Source organism: Meriones unguiculatus, chromosome 9 (assembly GCF_030254825.1).
Source record: "Meriones unguiculatus strain TT.TT164.6M chromosome 9, Bangor_MerUng_6.1, whole genome shotgun sequence".
Classification (NCBI taxonomy): Eukaryota; Metazoa; Chordata; class Mammalia; order Rodentia; family Muridae; genus Meriones; species Meriones unguiculatus.
Genome location: NC_083357.1, coordinates 51,260,830 through 51,280,127, shown reverse-complemented (window position 1 = coordinate 51,280,127; position 19,298 = coordinate 51,260,830). Strand labels below are relative to the sequence as shown.

General features: G+C 42.9%; 1 long non-coding RNA gene across 2 annotated transcripts in view; it reads right to left on the bottom strand.

Moving 5' to 3' along the window:
* The window catches only part of LOC132656440 (uncharacterized), a 60,209-nt gene that overhangs the window by 15,088 nt on the left and 25,823 nt on the right, over window positions 1-19,298 (bottom strand). The window contains exons 2-6 of one of the 2 annotated variants that reach the window (XR_009594195.1): window positions 14,044-14,445; window positions 13,466-13,630; window positions 11,594-11,727; window positions 7,652-10,283; window positions 6,358-7,405 (exon numbers count right to left, since the gene is read on the bottom strand). This is a non-coding gene — a long non-coding RNA (uncharacterized LOC132656440). The remainder of the gene's footprint in view (window positions 1-6,357; window positions 7,406-7,651; window positions 10,284-11,593; window positions 11,728-13,465; window positions 13,631-14,043; window positions 14,446-19,298) is intronic. The other variant, XR_009594196.1, reaches the window with a different exon arrangement.

Genomic DNA, 19,298 nt, shown 5'->3' with positions numbered 1-19,298 from the left:
ACTTGACAAAGGCAAAGTGAGCATAGTTATTGTAAAAAAAAAAAATTGCATAGACAAAGCAATGTCCATAATGGCCTGACCCATAATGGTCAGCACATGCAAAAATTTTATGGTGGTATGCCTTAGATGGACCTTTGGTACTGGTTAATCAACCATGTTGTTTCCAGGCATTAAATAGGAAATAAGCCTGAGTTTTTGTTTGCTCTGTATAAGTGAAAAGATTCTCAAGCAAATGAAAGAAGGGTTACATTGGATAATGGCGAAAGGGAATCTCAGCCCATGAATGAATTTCCAGACTTGAGCCCGTTTTCAGATCCAGTTCCCTTTGAATGAAGGGACGACAAGTTCCATTGAGGAAAGACCTTGAATAAAATACCTACAAGTTTTACTGTTACCTTTTCTCTCCTTCACCCAGAGGAACCTACGCCTTTTGCAAGGGTAACTGTACACTGGGGAAGAGGAAGTGATCAGACTATTGGGGTCTATTGGATACTGGTCCTGAATTGGTGCTGATTCCAGGAGACCCCAAGGAACATTGTGGCCCTCCAGTTAAAGTAGAGGCTTATAGTGGTCAAGTGATTAATAAAGTTTTGGCTGAAGTCTGACTCACAGTAGGTCTACTGGGTACTCAAATTTATCCTGTAATTGTGTTCCCAATTCCAGAATGTACAGTTGAGCTAGATATACCTAGAAGTTGGCAGAATTCTCACATTGGCTCCCTGGCCTGTGGGATGAAGGCTATTATGTCTCGAAAGGCCAGATGGAAGCACAGAGTTATCTCTGCAAGGAAAAAATGGTAAATCAGAAACAGTGTGGAGGTGGGGCCCGAGAGAACACAGCTGACAAACAAGGAAACTAAATTCTGGTGCAACAGCCGAGGTTATTCAGAGCATCGGACAATTTCTACTCTGAGGGTTAAGAGGAGTCACATGAGTGAAGTGTATAATCAGAAGGGCAATCCGAATGCTGCAGAAACATGTTTTTCCAAAGAGGCAAATTACAATATCCAATTGTAATGAATAATCTGAAGTAATAATAATTATAATCATCATTATCATCATCTAGCTGCTGCACCTGGGAGGGTCATGAAAGCATAATCCAAGAACAATTCCTTGTTTTTGAAAAAAAAAAAAAAAAAAGAAACACCAAAAACCAAAAACAAACAAACAAACAACAACAACAAAAAAAAAACTGAAGTCACAAGAGTCTTGTCTTCTTGGAGTTTTCTCACAAGCCCTCAGAATTCTCCTCGCATGACTCCATTCTTGGACCATGTTCCAACAAACAGTATCAGATCCCTGGAGGAACTGCGAAAATTAGTGCCACCATCCCAGACCTCAAAGATGCGGGAATGGCGCTTCCCACCACACCTCCTTTTAACTGTCCTGTCTGCAGACAGGTGGATCGTGGAGAACAAAACCTCAAACAGTGACCCCGCTTCTCCGCTGGCAGCTGCTCTACCAGATTGGTGTCCTTACCTGAGCGATTAACACACATCCTGGAACATGGCATGCAGCTATCGATCTAGGAAATGCCTTTTTCTTGGTTCCTGTCCATAAGGATCACCAGAAGCAATTTTAGTTGGCAAGGCCTACTGTGTATCTTTACAGTTTTACCTCGAGGATTTATTAACTTTCTGGTCCTGTTTGATTGTGTGTGTGATTTTTTTTAATCTTCTTTCTTTCTTTCATTGTTGTTGTTTCGTTTTGTTTATTTGTTTTCAAGACAGGGTTTCTCTGTGTAGCCCTGGCTGTCCTGAACTCACTTTGTAGATCAAGTTGGCCTGGAACTCACAGAGATTGCCTGCCTCTGCCTCCCAGAGTTCTGGGATTACACATGTGTGCCACCATGCCCTACCATAACTTAGCTTGAAGGAATTTTTATCATCTGCCTCTTCCACAAAATATTACATCAGTCACCTATATTGATGACGTTACACAGATTGAACCAAGTGAGCAGGGGGCAGCAACCACTTTGTACTCATTGGTAACACAATGCCTATCAGAGGACAGGAAATTAATCCATCCAAAATTCAAGGGCTATCTACCTCAGTGAAAGTTTTAGAAGTCCAGTGGTGTGGGCCAAGCAGAGATATTCCTTCTAGGGTAAAGGATAAGTTATGGCCCCTTCCCACCACCCAGAAAGAAGAGCAATGTTTAGTGGGTCTATTCGGATTCTAGAGACAGGACATTCCTCACTTGTGTGTGCTACACTGGCCCATATACCCAGCAACCCGGAAAGCTGCCAGCGTTGAGTGGGGCCTGGACAAGGAGAAGTCTCTTCAACAGGTCCAGGCTGCTGTCCAGGCTGCTCTATAACTTGGACCATATGATCCAGCAGACCTAATGGTACTTGAGGTGTCAGTGGCAGATATGGAGGCTATTTGGAGCCTCTGTAGGTGAATCATGTAAGAGACCTTTGGGATTTTGGAGCAAGGCTCTACCATCATTTGCAGCCAACTATTCCCCCTTTGAGAGTCAGCTCTTAGCCTGTTCTTGGGCATAAAAAACAAACATTTGACGTTGGGCCACCAGGTTACCATAGGACCTGAGCTCCCCATCATTAGCTGGGTGTTATCTGGCCCATTCAGCCATAAAGTATGATATGCACAGCAGCAAGCTATTGCCAAATGGAGGTGGTGTATACATGGTCAGGCCCTAGCAGGTCCTGAAGGCAAACAAGCTACATGAAGAAGTTGCCTGTATGAATATGGTCTCTACTCGTTACAACAGCATCTGCCCCAGGCATGCACCCATAGACTCACAGGGTGTGCCCGATGGTCAGGTGACTGAAGGAAAGAAGGCGAGGGCCTGCTTTACTGGTGGCTCTGCACATTATGCAGGCATCACCCAGACTGAACAGCTGTAGCATTAGAACCCCTTTCCGGGACAACCCTAGACGACACTTGGCAAAGGAAAATCTTCACACTAGGCAGATGTTTGGGCAGTACACGTGGCCATACCTTTTGTTTGGAAGCAGAAATGGCCAGATGTCTGAGTGTGCACTGATTCATAGGCTGTAGCCAGTGAAATGGCTGGGTGGTGAGGGACTCGGGGGAAAAAATGATTGGAAAGTTGGTGAGAAAGACATCTGTGAAAGGAAGATGTAGACAGATCTCTCCAAATGGGCAAAGGATGCGAAGATACTTGTGTCCCATGTAAATGCTCATCAAAAGGTGACTTTAGCAGAGAAGAAGCTCAATAATGAAGTAGACAGGTGGACCCATTCCATGGAAAGTCTGCCTCTTTCATCCCTGTCATTGCCCAGTGGGTCCATGAACAAAGTGGCCTTGGTGGCAGAGGTGGGAGTCATGCATGGGTTTAAGAACAAGGACTTCAAGTCACCATGACCTGGCTTTAGCTGCCTCTGAGTGCCACATCTGCCAACAGCAGGGACCAACACTGAACTCCAGAGAAGGTACAATTCCACAGGGTGACCAGCCAGTGACCTGATGGCAGGTTGACTCCACTGGACCACTTCCTCTGTGGAAAGGGCAATGCTTTGTTCTTACAGGAGTAGGTACAGGTTATGGATTTGCCTTTCCTGCACTTAATGCTTCTGCCAAAACCAGCATATGTGGGATATGCACATTACAGAATACCCACCACCATCGTATTCTGCACAGTATTGCTTCTGACCAAGGAACTCACTTTGCCCAGAGAAGGGCAACAGTGGGCTCACAGTCATGGATTCCACTGGTCTTCCCACGTTCCTCACCATCCTGAAGCAGCTGGCCTGACAGAAAGCTGGAATGCCCTTTTGAAGACAAGCTACAATGCCAATTAGGTGGCAGCAGCCTGGAAGGCTGGGGAAGGGCTCTCCAGTAGGCAGAATATGTGAATCAACATCCAATATATGGCACAGTTTCTCCCATAGCCAGGATCCATGGATCCAAGAATCAAGAGGTGGGAGGGGAAATATCTTCCCTAGTGACACACAAGGAAAAATTTTGCTCCCTGATTCTGCCATCTTAAGTTCTACTGACCTAGAAGTTTTGGTTCCAGAGAGAAGAGCACTCTTGCCAGGAGCCAAAACAAACATCCCATTGAACTGGAAGCTCAGACTTCCCCTGGCCACTTGAGGTTTCTGATGCCCTTAAACCAACATGCTAAAAGAGGAATAACAGTGTTAGGAGAGGTGTTTGACCCAGATTACCAAGGAGAAATTGGATTGCTTCTCCCCCGTGAAGGCACTAAAGATGCTGTCTGGAGAGCAGGGGATCTTTTAGGGAATCTCTTGGTGCTACCGTGGCCTGTGAGTAAAGTCAATGGGAAACCACACCAGCCTAATCCTGGCAGGATGGCAAGGGCCATAGACCCTTCCGAAGGGAAGTGTGGGTCACTCCTCCAGAAAAAGAGCCAAGACTTGCTAAAGTGCTTGCTGAGAGTAGAGGAAATACAGAGTGAGCAGTAGAGGAAGGCAGTTATAAATACCAGCTAAGACCACGTGACCAGTTGCAGAAATGAGGGTTTATAATTGACATAAATGTTTCTGTCATATTTGGTTAAGAATATTTGTACAGATATTTGTGTTTTCTTTCCTTAACTTCTTTATCACGTAATATAACATTAATTTAATTAAGAATATCAGTGGCTGTAATATTTAAGCTTTGAGATACTAAAAAAAAAAAATGTTCCTCAGGGGACATTGACACCTATTCTAAATTTTAAAATGTGTTTAGGGTTTTACAGGGGATAGTTATCTCATATTAAGCATAATTATGACCTTGTTAAATATGTAGTGTTTGTGGTTGGATGTGGGATATTTACATCATGTTAGGTGTAATTATGACCTGGTTGTTTTTATGTGGAAACTAAGCATGACATAAGGAGAAAAGATTATGTGTCAAGTTGACAAGGAGTAGACTTCTGATGGCTATTCTTGGTTGTCTTGACTACACTGGAATTACTCAGAGGCTACGTACACTTAGAGAGAGAGAGAGAGAGAAAGAGAGAGAAATTTACCAATTGGTTTATTATTTTATTTTTATCATCATCGTCATCATCATTTGCCTATTTGTATTCTAGTGAGAGGAAAGAGTGGGTGGATGGGAGGTGAATCTGAGAAGAGTGAGAGAAACTGGAGTAAGAGAAACTGTAATCAGGGTATAACATGAAAAATATATTTTCAACTTTCTTTAATGGGGGGATCTATTAGGTTAATTTACAGGACGCAGCCTAGGTGCTCCAACAATTGCCATCTCACAGTGGAGAGACCGAGCCTTGGCAGTTGTTCAGTCCACAAGCCTGGATGTCTCAGCAGAGAGCCTGGAGGATTTGGGGAGAGCCGCTGGCCTTTAGCCTACTCTGGAATCCCAAAGCGGCTTCTAATGGTAAAAGAATGCTAAAGCAGCATGGTACACAAACTTGCCAGACAAAAATCTGTGGACTCCCTCTGATTCAGGGTGAGTTTTCCTGCTTTAACGAGCCTGATCAAGAAAATCCCTTCTAGAAGTGCCGGGCAGTGTGGGTTTTAGTTAATCTCAGATGCAGGCAAGCCAACAACCAAGACAAGTCATCACAGAAGCCTCATCTTTACGAGGAAAATGCAGTCAGGTTAGAGAACTCGCACTTGGGGGTTAACGTTGACATGAGATCATCTGCCACAGAAGGAATTAGCTCTCCAGAGGAACCCTACCCAGGGTTACACAAGCCTACAGCTGGGCTTGAGGAAGTCTCACTGGGGACATTACAGGATCCGTTTGTCGCCAAGAGACAGCCAAACTAAATATAACCTGTAAGACTCGTCCATAAACTGAAGACATTTCAATATGTAAGGAAATTCTTTTAAAACAGGCAGGGTTCAAGTTGCAATAAAAAAAAAAGTGCCAACAGCAGTGTATCTTCTGAAGTCTAGAAATAGAGTAAAGCACAGAGATGTGTCACTTCTGTGACCCAAGCCGCAGGACAAAGAGAACAAGAGAAACCTGATCCGCTTTAAACAGCCCTTAGATGAGAAGGGTGACAAACAGCAAAGATAAAGACTCAGCTAAGGTGTCCATCGATGAATACATGCCTAGAGAAATGAGTTCTATGTGTGACATCGAATACTTTTACCATTAGAAATAATAAAGTAGCGTGCAGCAATACAGACTGAAGGGAAGACATCATACGGAGTGAAATAAGCCAGACACAGAAAGACAAAAGTGCATGTTCTCACTCGTGTGGAAGCCAAACCGTTGGTCCCATAAACAATAAAAGTAGAACAATTGTTACTAGAGCCTAGAAAGGACAATGGAGAAGAACAGAGATGGCCAATAACAGGTGTCGTTTGAGGGGAGAAATGGTTTCAGTGTTCTACAGAACACTGGGATAACTAAAGTCGACAACAATTTATTGTGAGAGTCAAAATAACTACCTAGAAGTCAGGCTGATGAGGTGGCTCAGCTGGTGAAAGGGTTTGCGGTCAAGCCTGACTGGAGTTCAGTCCATGGAGCTCACGCCGTGAAAGGAGAGAACTGACTCCAAAAGGTTGTCTCTGACTTCCACAAACATGACGTAGCAGACACATGCCCACACATAAATAAATAAATAAATAAATAAATAAATAAATGTAAGTTTAAACCTCCCAACACAGAGAAATGATAAATATCTGAAAAATACTTGAAAAAATATTTATCATTTCAATTACCCTAATTTGATTAAATATTGTATACAAAGCTAGGGTCAGATGGCAGGGGAGGAGGTCCTCCCCTGTTAGTGGGCTTGGAAAGGGGCAGGGAGAAGACGAGAGAAGGAGGGTGGGATTGGGAGGGAATAAGAGAGGGGGCTATGACTGGAATACAAAGTTAATAACCTGTGATTAATATAAAAAATAAATAAAAAAACATACACTATAAAAATATTGTATACAGGTGTGTGAAAGTCTCAAACTGTACCCATAAGTACCCATGCAGGTATTACGTTAGTTAAAGCTTATTTTTGAGGATCTGATACATCTCTACAATGAAATGTGAATCACACCTATTCTCCATATACCCCCTCCAACTCCCTTCATATCTCCCCATCCTATCCCTTCCCAACTTCATGTCTTTTCTTCGTGACCCACTAATTCAGTTAGCGATGCCCAGAATTATTTTCCTCTCCCCAACCACCATTCGCTTTCAATAGATCCTCAGCGTGGGTTGAAGCCCACAAGTCATCTACCCGGCCTGCACCAAGCTGGCTTGCTCTTATGTAGGTCTTGCGCAGGTAACCACAATGCTGTGAGTTCATGATTCTGGCAGCCGTGTCTGTTCAGAAGGCAGCAGTTTGCAGTACTCCTCCCACTCTGACAGTCTCCTGCAATGGTCCCTGAGTCTTGGTGGTGGCGGTGTTACACGGATAACCCCATTTAGAGCTGAGTTTTCAATCTCTTGTTCTCAGGACTCTGACCAGCAATGTATCTCTCCATTGACTGCTGCACACTGCAAAAAGAAAAATAAATCTTTTCTGGCCAAGGTTTAGAGTAGCCACGGTCTGTGGGCATAAACATACATGTTTAGAAGGCAATTTCATAGCACAGCCATTTAGCAAGGTGACAGGAGCAGATTCTCCCCTAGGGCCTAGACTTTCACCGCCATGGACTTTGGACCAGGGTGACAGAACCGGGCACGAAATTCCCACCTGTGGCGCGGGTCTCAAATTCTACCAGAAAGTGGATGGTTACTTACCCCCTAACAGTTGTGCCACTGTTACATCAGTAGACACAGCTTCCTTGGCAGTTCAGCATTGCAGCGTGCGGAGTTCAGCCCTGGGTCAGACCACTGATGGTTTTCTTTCCCAGAATCCTGCAGAGCACGCTCCGCTACTATAGAAGCTAGCCACACGAGAGGACATTTCCCGGTCTTTTTGAGACTGATATTTCTGCGTCCTTCGGCCAAAGTATGTGTCTTTCCGAGCAGGCTCTCTGGCGGGTTACGGTGGGTAAACAGGGCAATGACAGCGGCTTTCGCTGTTCTGAAGACGTCCAGGACCTCTCTGACCAAGAACTCCCAGGGGGAGGTACACTGTGCCTTGTGTTGAAATTTCCATTTAAAAACCCACGTCTTTTGGGAGGGACGCTGTTCACTTTCACAAAGTACTTCCATTCAGGCTTTTCCTCTCTCAAGCTCTGTTTTCAAATTAGCTTCCTAACTGGTGGGTTTCCGTAGGGCTGTTCCACGCACCCTTAGCTTTGGCTAACACATCCCCTCTGCACTACACTCCCTCACCCCCTGCCCAGCCCCGCCTGATCCTTTAACTCTCAGCATTCCCTCCTGTTCTTCTGTTGGTTTGTTTTTAAGTTAGTTGTGAGGTTGTAAGCTTCCATGTGGGTTTTCATCCCCCCTCCTTTGGGTTACCCCCCTCCCTTACTCCTTGATTTCCTTCTTACTCCTACCCTCCTCCCTGCTTAAGCCTTTACACTCCCAGTATTCCACCTCACTACTTTTACTTTACATATAATCTAATATCCTCCCTCTGTTAATGTGCCCACACACACACACACACACACACACACACACACACACACACACAAAAGACCTCTTTCGAATTCCCCGGCTCCAAGTTAAATACACAAAACAAAAGGTTTGAAGCTGGGATCCGCACAAGAAACAACACACAATATTTATCTTCCTGGGCCCTAATTGCCGCCCCGGTATTTGCCTCTCCTCTCGGGGTTTCCAGGCTGGACCAAGCTGGACCAGAGGGCAGGAAGCTTAGCCATAGCAGGTGGGTGCCATGCAGAGTGTAGGCCTGCGGTGGGTGCTCAAGAACAACCTCCTCAGGAGACAGCTTCAGTGAGACAGCTCATTTAACTGGGGGTGGGGGGACAAAGGCTATTTAATACCTTGGGGAGTGCGTAGAGGCTTTCGGGGTAAGTGTCCATCATTGGCCAGGGCCAAGGTGCTGGGAATGCCTTATTTGCATGAAGAGGAATTCCAGGTGCTTGCTGGACATGACCTTGTAAGGATAGAGGAAGTTTAACCTCTACCCTGGCCACCAGGCTTTGTCACTATCTCATGGGTGGGGGAGGCGGGGCCTGTAATGTTATGTGCACCAGAACATGCAGGCCCAGGGCAGGGAGGGAACAGTCCTACTCTTACAGTCTCAAGATGAGATGATTTTCAGGGTGCGGACATGCCTCGACCTCACTCTTGCTCCAGGCCAGCTCCCCCAATCTCACCGCCCCCTGGCCTCCTACTAGTTACCTCAGTATGACTTTTTCTAGTTCCACCTATTTACCTGCAAATTTTGTGCTTTATTTTTCTTTACAGCTGAGTAATATTTCATTGTATGAATGTGCATACAATGTGTATGAATCTCTTTCTTACCCACTCATCTGTTGGTGGGCTTGTAGGTGGATTCCATTTCCTAGCTATTGTGAACAAAGCAGCAAAGAGCATGAATGTGCAGGTGTCTCTGTAGTAGAACATGAAGTCCAATGGGTACATGCACAGCAATAATACAGATGGGTCCTATGGCAGTTCTATTTCTAGTTCGTTGGAGCTTGTCAATTATTGTTTTAGAAACTTCCAGACTGAGCTTCAAACTGGCTACAGTAGTTTACACTTCCACCAACGGTGTATAAAAGTCTCCCTTCTCCCAAGTCCATGTTAGTTTGCATTGTTACCTGTAGTCCTGGTGATGGCCATTCTAACTGGGTTGAGGTGGAATCTTAAGGTAGTTTTAGTTTTCATTTCCCTGATGGCTAAGGATGCTGAGCACTTTTTTTTTTCTTTTGAGAGAATTTTCTGTTTTCTTCCATGACCTATTTTTAAATTAGTTTATTTCCTTTTTTGGTTTGTTTGTCTCCATTAATCAAGCCATGTTCATTAGTTTACAGCCAAGCTGAGTAACTGCTACAGAGATTCTGTGGCCCAGAAACCATGATATACTTACTATTGGCTCATTATAGACTACATTTTAGAAACCTAGCTGAGGACAGCTTTTTTCCTCATCATCCCCATTTAAAGTCGAGTTGGGTTTTAAATCCCATTCTACCACAAGGACACTTGCTCAACCATATTCATTAATGCTGTATTCATAATAGCCAGAAACTGTTCCTACCCAGAATGCACCTTGCTAAAGGTGACCTTGATTGAGCTCCCTGTAATCCTGCTGTCTGGTGTTCTTTATTAACTCATCTTCTGTCCCCACATTTGAGAGGCATAAAAAGAGCTGTGCTGCTGTGAACTTGCTGATCTCAGCCCTTACACCTCTCCCGACCCCAGATTTTGACGCTTTCTCGTCATCGTTTCTGTTTTTCTTTTTCATCTTCAATCCTTCCTTGGGGACTTTGTCCAGAGCTCTGATCCAGATGGTCTGAGTCAAGGAAGAAAACATAAAGAAGTTGTAAAGGTAGTTTTTCCCCCCAGTGGTGGGAATCAAACCCATGGCCTTAGATATTCTAGGCAAGGATTCTACTACTGAGCCCACCCCAAACCCTAGGGGCAGCATAGCTTTTATGGAATCCTTGTTGTGTGTAGGCTTAGATTTTTCACCAAGCTTACTTTATTTAGAGTTCCTACACACTTCTCCCACCCACTGATTAGAGGTAGGGGAGAAAGAAGGTTATTAGGTAAAGGGGGTTGTAGATTTTTTAGAAGTAGTTCTTTGGGATAAAGTCACTCTTCATTGTCCAAATCCCAGCAGACTATTACAAAGGCCAACACCAAGCAGCAATGATCATGAGTCAGAAGATAAAGACAAGTTAGTGAAAGCCACAAGACTCAGTAAGTAGTTCGTTCATCTGTCAAGTTTTGAGACTTCTGGATCATGTGATTTGTGATGAGACTACTGAAGCTCAAAATTACATGCTCCTGTGACACATTTCCACCGTGACATGGTGCTAAATCCAGGAACTATTGTGTGGATCTTGAGATTGACATTCTCTTTAGTTAAAGATTGTATTACATTTATTAATTTGTGTATCTATCTGTCTGTCGGTCTTTAGGCACACACATGCTACTGTGCAAATGTTAAAGTCAGAAGACACGTCTACCATTCTTGAATAGTGGTGTTAGTCAAATGCTGAAAACAAGGTAGGCCAGCTAATACCTAAGATGCTTATCAATGTTGTGAGGACAAACTGATACCTCCTCATTAAGAAGCTCTTTGCTGTAGTCAGCTTGCCATCATACTGCCTTGTATCGTCTTAAGAGTTCATGCCAGTCCCGACTGCCAAAAGTCAATTTATTCATGACAACGGCAGCTAGATCAGCCTTGGTGAAAGACTGAACATCGGCCTGTGTCATGAAGGGACGACAGAACTAGGCCACTCCTCATAAGCTGGGCTCGGACCTGCTGTCGTTAGGGCTTTGCTCTGATTTAAGTATCTCTGTGCTGGCTTGAATCAGACCATCTCTTACATGCTAAGATGTTTGACCGCTTGGTCCCCAGTTGATGTGGAGGTTCGGAGCAGCTTAAGGGGTGCAGATTTGCTGGAGGAGATATGAGCCTTGGTGGGAGGCTTTGGGGGTAAAAGTCTCGCCTGCTTTCTGCCTCCTCTCTGCCTGGACCTTGGAGTCAAAATTGAGCTGTTAGCTTCCTGCTTTGGCCACCATGCCTGCTGCTTTCTGCCATTCCCCCTTGCTATGATGAACTCATCTCTTTTGATATTAAAAAGGACTTACAGGCTGTGGTCGGGCTGTTCCAACAATGGCTGTCTCCTGACCAAAAGACCAAGAATCCAGCAGTTGTTCAGTCCACAAGGCTTGTATATCTCAGCTGGTCTTTGGTCCATGTCATAGTCCTGAAGAAGTAGGTTCTAATGCCATCAAAATAATGTGTGAGTAACAGGATAGATGAACATGCCAGGGAAAGTACGGGCAAACAGGCTAAAAGCAAAAGTCTCCTTCTTTTGTGTCTTTTCTGTGGATTGCCACCAGACATAGAATAGGTCTTGATCTGGATTTAGACTGGGTCTTGCCACCTCAAATGGTTCAATCAAGAAAAATCTCCGACAGGTGTGCCCAGATGCTTAGGTTTTAGATGATTACAGTTGACAACCGAGATCAGCTATCACAATCACAACAACACGAAAACAACTAACACACCTTCTGCAAAGCATGAGGTTTGATCGTGACTGATGTAAGATGGGACCGGTAGGCATTGCATCGCAAAGAAAAATGCTTTTCTCGGGACAGTGGCTGGCTCCCTTCTTGTGAGAGCCACTCATTATAAAGTATGTTTGCTTGGTCAGTAAGACTATTCAAAATTCTGCTTTCCACCACATGTGAAAGAAGCTCAACGCCCTCACTAGTGCCGTGTTCCTGCACTTCCAGCCTCCAGGACCGTGAGCCAAAATTCACCTTTTTCCTTTAGGAATTACTCAGAGGTTTTGTTCTAACAACAGATAATGGATTCAGACAGACTCTCAGACCATTGAGTAGGGTATGCATTCTCTCCAGACGCTTGAGAGAACTACCAAGTGCCTTTTCCTTCTTGGTGGTCAGAAGTCAAAGGCACCGTCCTTGCTCTTATTCCTAGCGTTTACTTCCTGCCTTCTGGCATATACGCAAATGCTGTATTTAACACTTTCTAATCTACCAGGTCCAAAAAGCATAGCGTCATCAATATAACAGACTGGTGAAATCTCTTTATGAAATGTCAGGACAATAATCAAGTTTATTTTAAACTACACAGTGACAACATCGGGGGAATTAACTCAACGCATAATTCACTTCTGTAAACAAGAATTTACTTCTGCAGGCTGAGCATATGTAGATACTTCTAAGTCAGGTCCCTGGTTATCACTCTAGTTTCACATTCTGGTAATTATGACTACCCTGCTTTCACTTCTCCTAATTAAGCATCACTGTTACTCTGAAATCTTATCATCCACATCGATGCCAGGGAGACAACTTTCAGATCAGCCCATATGACTAAGAAGCTCAGCCTACAATGCCTGAGCGTTGTACCTCAGCTCTGTGGAATAGTCATTGCTTCAAAGGAAACTCCTTATCTTAAAGAACTGTACCCCAGCAAACTTCTCTATGATGCTGGGGTTTCTGTCGCTAGCTTATTCCTCCTCACTGCTTGTCATTATTTCTCTAGAGCCCGAGCTGGCCCAGAACTCACAGCCTCCCTGCCTCCACGTCCTAACTGCTGGGCTTACAGGTAAGCATCCCCACGCCCAGCTCTGTGATTCTTTCCACCACATATTCATACTCTGCCAGCGTGTTTTAGCATCTTCATTTTACTTATTGTCTGCTATTTTTTTTATTCTAGGCTTCAAGGGGCCATTTGTCTATTCAAGTGACTAGTGTTCTCCCAGCTGGATCATCCTTAGACATGACCTAGGTATAGGCCTAGAAGTTACAAAAGGAATCAAGCATACTTGGAGGGAGGGAGGAATCATCTTTTGAGATGTATCAGTCATGAGTCTCTAAAGGAAGAGAACTGATAAAATGAGTGTGTGGTGTAGGGTGTGGGTGGAGGTGGAGAGGGGGCGAGAGAGAGGATATAGAATGAATCCATAATGGGGATTTGTTAGCGTTACTTACAGGCTCTAGTCTGAGTAGGCCAACCGTGTCTGTCTCCTGATAGAAAGGCTAAGAGTCCAGTAGCTCTTCAGTACACAAGAATGGATGTCCCAGCTGTCCCAATCTGGTGCTAGAGTCCCAGGGAATTCCTAGGGAGCTGCTGGTCTTTAGACTATGCTGGAATCCCTATATACATAAAAATCAGACTTCTATGAATAAAAATGAAATCCAGAAAGCAGTCCAGGCTTAAATAAATATTACATTCATAAGTTTAGATACCATTATGTTGCATTTCTTAATTGAAACCGTTTTACAGATGCACGGGCTGAGATTTCATTATGTCCAAAACCAGTTTTAGAATGTATATGATTGATTCTCTGACCATAGATGTGATAGATCTATGAGTTAGCGCTTAACAATTTTAAATAGCCACAATGGACTTGTACATGTTTTGTTTTATTTTGTTTGGGGCTTGTGTTATTGTTAAGAGTGTTTCTCCTTTAAATTTTTCCCTGCCTCCTTGATGCTAATATACTATCCTGAAAATGATTTTTACATGTTAAGTTGTTATGGCAACCTTGTTAGAGTTAAGAACTTACCTATAGATTCTTTTGATTTCCATCTGTATACAATCATCAGGATAAGTCACAAATCATAGCATTTCTTCTTTTCCAGTGTTTATACCTTGTATTCATTCTCTCGCTTTACGACATCAGCTCAGACATCCAGTTCAGAGTTGAGAAGATGAACATTATCTCTTTATCTTGTTTTTGACCAACCTTCCTGGCCAACCTTTTCATGTTTCACCGGTTGCGTGTGTTGACACAGAACCCAAAGCACTGTGAACGCTCATACTCTTGTAGTACAACTCTTGAAAACATTCATCAACATTAAAGCCAAAGATGTGCACATTCAGTGAGCTAGAAATTCCAGCCCAACAGAACTCCAGCCAGGAGGAAAATGTTCTACAGCAAAACAATTCATGGGAGCCAACTCAGAATCTGTCAACCACACAATGGGTTCTATTTCAGTGTATGTTGGTTTGTTATTTCTGCATGACAAGTTACCTCAAACTTAGTTAGCTTAAAAAGATACCAGCAATTTAGGTTGGGCTCAGCTGGGAAGTTCTGGTCTCCCCTGAGCCACAGCTGCTCCCACATCTGTGATAAGCTATGAGTCAGCTTGCTGATCGTGATTTGACTCTCACATGTTTGAGGCCTCGGCTCAGACATCCAGGACAACTCAGCTCTAGTCCCTAAATGTTGTTCTCTACCAGTGTAGCCCAGGCTTGTCCACAAGACAGAGTCATGGCAGCAATATTTGGAGCACACAGAGCCACCAGCACCTAAGCTCACAGTTGACACACAGTCTTCTTGTCTGCATTCTACTGAGCAGTGCAAGCCACAGTGCCAGCTCGGACGCCAGGACAGGGAGCATGGCACTTCCCTAACAGGAAGAGATCAAGACCACATTGAAAAAATGCTAACTAACTCGGCAGGGATTGCTCTTTGCCCACAGAAAACTATTCTAAAAATGAAAAACAATAACAAAATAATGTTGAATAAAATGAGTCAGACCTAAAAGGAGACACACTCTACAATCTTTCTAAATAAAGTGAAAAGGCAGACCAAATTAAAATATAGGACTTACTGATGCACACTGGATAGAGTATTTTAAGTAGGTAATAATTGTCATAATTGGCAATTTTTCAAGAGTGGCTGCTTTAAATATAGTAACATATATAATATATAACAAATACATAATGATTTTAGAAATACAAACCCAGAGCACATGGGCTTCTGAGTAGTTGGTTGTGTTGTGTATGATTTCTTAGCCCTGGTGGCAGTGATGAGATGGTCATTGTGTATTTCTTAAGACCTGATTTCTTTATGTGTGTGTGTGCCTGCATGGCTTCATGAGCATCATGTGTGTGCAGGTACCTGTGGGAGGACAGAAGAGGGTACAGGATCCCCTGGAACTGTATTTACAGGTGGTTGTGAGACACTGATGTGGGTACTGAGAACCAGACTCAGGTTCTCTGCAAATTCAGCAAATGCTCTTAACTACTGAGGCATCTCTCCAGCTTCCGGAGCGGCCATTTTAAGTCATTAAGTGGTATCTTTATGTTTTTTGTGTCTTTTCTCTGCATTATGTCTCATGATAAAAAATTAAATAGTATATGATTCTGGCACAAAAATTAAAAATTATGCTGTAAATATTCTAGAATAAAGAACTTAGAAACCATTCCTGCTCACACATTTTAATTTAATATACAAAAAGTATTACAGCATAATTTAATAACAGAGGAATACATTGGTTAGGAATAGTTTTAAGAAAATGTTTCAGTAGAGGGAAAAATAAATTGGATCTTTGTCTACCAGAGAACACAAAGAAAGCTCAAGGAAGAAAAGATAAAAGTAATAAGGTAATGGAAAATATTGTAGTTTAATATCTTCCCTGAGGCACAGAACATAAATATATTTCTAAAGAAAGGCCGCACATCTGAGGGTATTTGGTAGCACAAATTAAGTCTTATGAGTTTTGTTTTTTAAGGAACACAGAGTTGGGTGGGTGTGAAAGGGGGTAGATATGGGAAGTGTTGGAGTAGGTATGATCAAAATGGATATAAAATTTCAAAGAAATAATTTTTAAAAATTAAGTAAATGGAGAATGGCGTTGAAGCCATCTGTATGTGTGAGCACGGATGCGGCAACCTGAAGACCGTATTTAACTTGATCCTCCACATCCAGAAGAAGAAGGTAAGAGAACAAAGTTTAAAATGAAAATGGAATCACTCCTCTTCCATAGGATTTCTCTCTATAGCAACTGCTATTACGGTGTGTGTTGCACATTTCCTGAAAAAAAATTGATGAATTTCTTTGTGTGTGTGAACATGCGGTACTTGTTTCTGACATGCTGTTTTTATACATTATTCTCTTTGATTCTTAATATACTTAGTATACCTCCCTTTCTGCAAACCTACCTCTCTTTTAAGCAGATACTGTGTTTTTATTTACTCTGATTAAGTTTTGCTACCAATAAATCTTTGTTTGCTTTTCAAGGTCTTTCCTAGCAAACAATGCGCCTTTTTAAATTGTTTACGACTGGGACTGGAGAGATGGCTCAGTGGTTAAGAGCACTTACTGCTCTTCCGGAGTTCGGTTCCTAGCACCCCATCAAGGTGCTTGCAACTGCCTCTAACTCCAGCTGATGCACTCCTCTGGCCTTTGCTGGCACCTGCACAAACATACACATACATAAATAAAACTAAAATAAGTCTTTACAGAGTTTGCCGCTGAGCAATATCTCTGCCAGTATTCCTACACATAAGCTTATGGGAAATAGCTAGCATTATTCACAGCTCCTAAGTAGTAAAACTTCTAAGTCAAAAGTGTCAGAATATGCATTCCATTTATTTAAATATGCGACAGGTATTGTCAAATCGCCTTCCCAAGAACCTCTCGAAGTGCGCACCTCCCCATGCTTTTGTAAGCAGTAGGTGTTATAAAGCTTTCTTATTTATTTTTTAACAGGCAATATAAAGTTGAAAGATTGTATCTTGCTGATGTTTTTAAATAAGAATGAGACTGGGTGCATTTCCATCATTTTGCAGGCCATTTGCATTCTTCCTGTGAACTGTGTGTTCTGATAGCTTGTTTTCTCTGAGTTGTTTTATTTCCTCATTCGTTTGCATGGGTTATTTTGCAAATCAAGGCAATTAGCCATTCTATCATATGTTCTGCAGTTACATTTTCACAGTCTGTCTTGTCTTTTGCCAAACAGAAGTTTTAAATTTTTACACAGTCAAATTTATCAATCTGTTGTTCCTCTATGGCTCCTGAAGAACAGACATTTTAAATTTTACTTTGTGGCTTGAAAGTTTAAGTGATGCTCTTAGAGGGTGAGGAGGAAGAGGGCGAATAATTGAGGCAACTGCAGCATACAAGCAGAACAAAGAATTTTTATGTATACATTTACACACACATATTTACAAGTGCATAAATACAATGTATTTATAAGTCGCATATACATAAATACATTTATTTTCTTTCTTTTTACATCCCAACCACAGTTTCACCTCCCTCTTCTTCTCCCAGTCCCTCCCCATCCTTCCCACCCCCATCCACTCCTTATGACTGGCGTTTGCTACTTTGTGGGTTCCTTTTTCTCTTTTCTACCCTTCTCCATCCTCATTACCCCCTCCCCAACACTAAATAGGAGAGGAAAAAAGGATAGAGGCACAAAAGGGCAGCATTATCATTAGGCTACTTCCTGCTGATTAGGGGCATCAAGTTCCTTGGGGCAAGTTTGATCCCTGCAGTCAGGATATTTAATTTCTTCTTCTCATTTCTTTGCACTGACTACTTGACAAACTGCAACCAAGCAGCCGCCAGCAGCAACCCCACCTCTTGTGGTCCTAGCGGTTTATACACCCTCTGAAAAGTTCCCAGAATTCCAAACTGTCACACACTCACAGAAACTATCTGCAGCTGGCAAAACCACCCCCCTGCAAGAGCACAAGGCAAGTCACAGTCACCTGCTATGAAGCAGCCTCTTATCTCCATACCAGGATTAAAATGAAAACGTATTCCCACTACATTTCTGTGTTTTTCAAAGAAACCAAAATTACACAATTCTCACTAAGACTCCTCCTCCATTTCTCTTCAGGGAAAAGCAGGCCTCCTGTGGATACCAACCAAACATGGCGCATTAACTTACTGTAAGGCTAGGCTTCCGTCATATTAAGGATGGATGAGGCAACCCAGGAGGAGGAAAGGGTCCCAAAAGCAGACAAAAGAGTCAGAGACAGCCCCCACTCTGATAGGAGTCCCACAAGAAGACCAAGCTACATAACTGTATCATACAAGCAGAGGGCCTAGGTCAGACCCATGCAGGCTGCCTGATTTCCAGTTTTGTCTCCGTGAGCTCCTATGGATGCAGGTTATTTAATTCTGTGGGTTTCTTATAGTGTCTTTGACCCCTCCAGATCCTAAAATCTTCCTCCCCCTCTTCTGCAGGATTCCCCAAGATCCACCTAATATTTGGCTATGGGGCTCTGCCTCTGTTTCCATCAGTTGCTGGGTGAAGCCTCTCTGATGACAACTGGGCTAGACAGCAGTCTATGAGTATAGCAGAATATCATTAAGACTCATTTTCTATCCTAGGTCTCTGGGCTATTAGACTCTGGGTTCTGGCCTTCCAGGCAGTGTCGTGGGTGGGCTGGCTCTCATGGCATGGGTCTCAAGCCAGACCAGTCATTGATTAGCCAGCCCCACAATTTCTGCACCACCTTTACCCCAACACATCTTAGAACAAAAAATTGTTTTAATTATTTCTTTTATTTTTTTTTGAGATTATAATATTCATTACTTCCCTTTCCAACCTGCAAACCCTTCCATAAACCCTTACATGCTCTCTTTCAAATTCATGGCCTCTTTTTTGTCATTAATTATTGTTACTAACACCTATGTATGTATATATATACATATATATTCCTAAATAAAACCTGCTCAGTCTGTATGATGTTACTTGTATGCATGTTTCATGGCTGACCACTTGGTGTTTCATAACTGGTTAGTGTGCTCTTCCCTGGAGAAGACTGTTTGGTTTCTCCTGCTCTCTTTGGCATTTCTTAGCTGACTATAGTTTTGTGTGTAGAGTTGAGGCTGCATGGGCTTTCCTGCCCACTTTGGTATGTCTATTGGTTCTGGTTCAGCTCATATTTAGGTATCCAGCTTTAGTATATTTTAAATACGTACCCTTATACACACAGATAACTAGTCCTCACCACTCATCAAGGAAACTTCTCTTTGCAACAGATGGAGACCACTACAGAAAACCACAGCCAATCAAA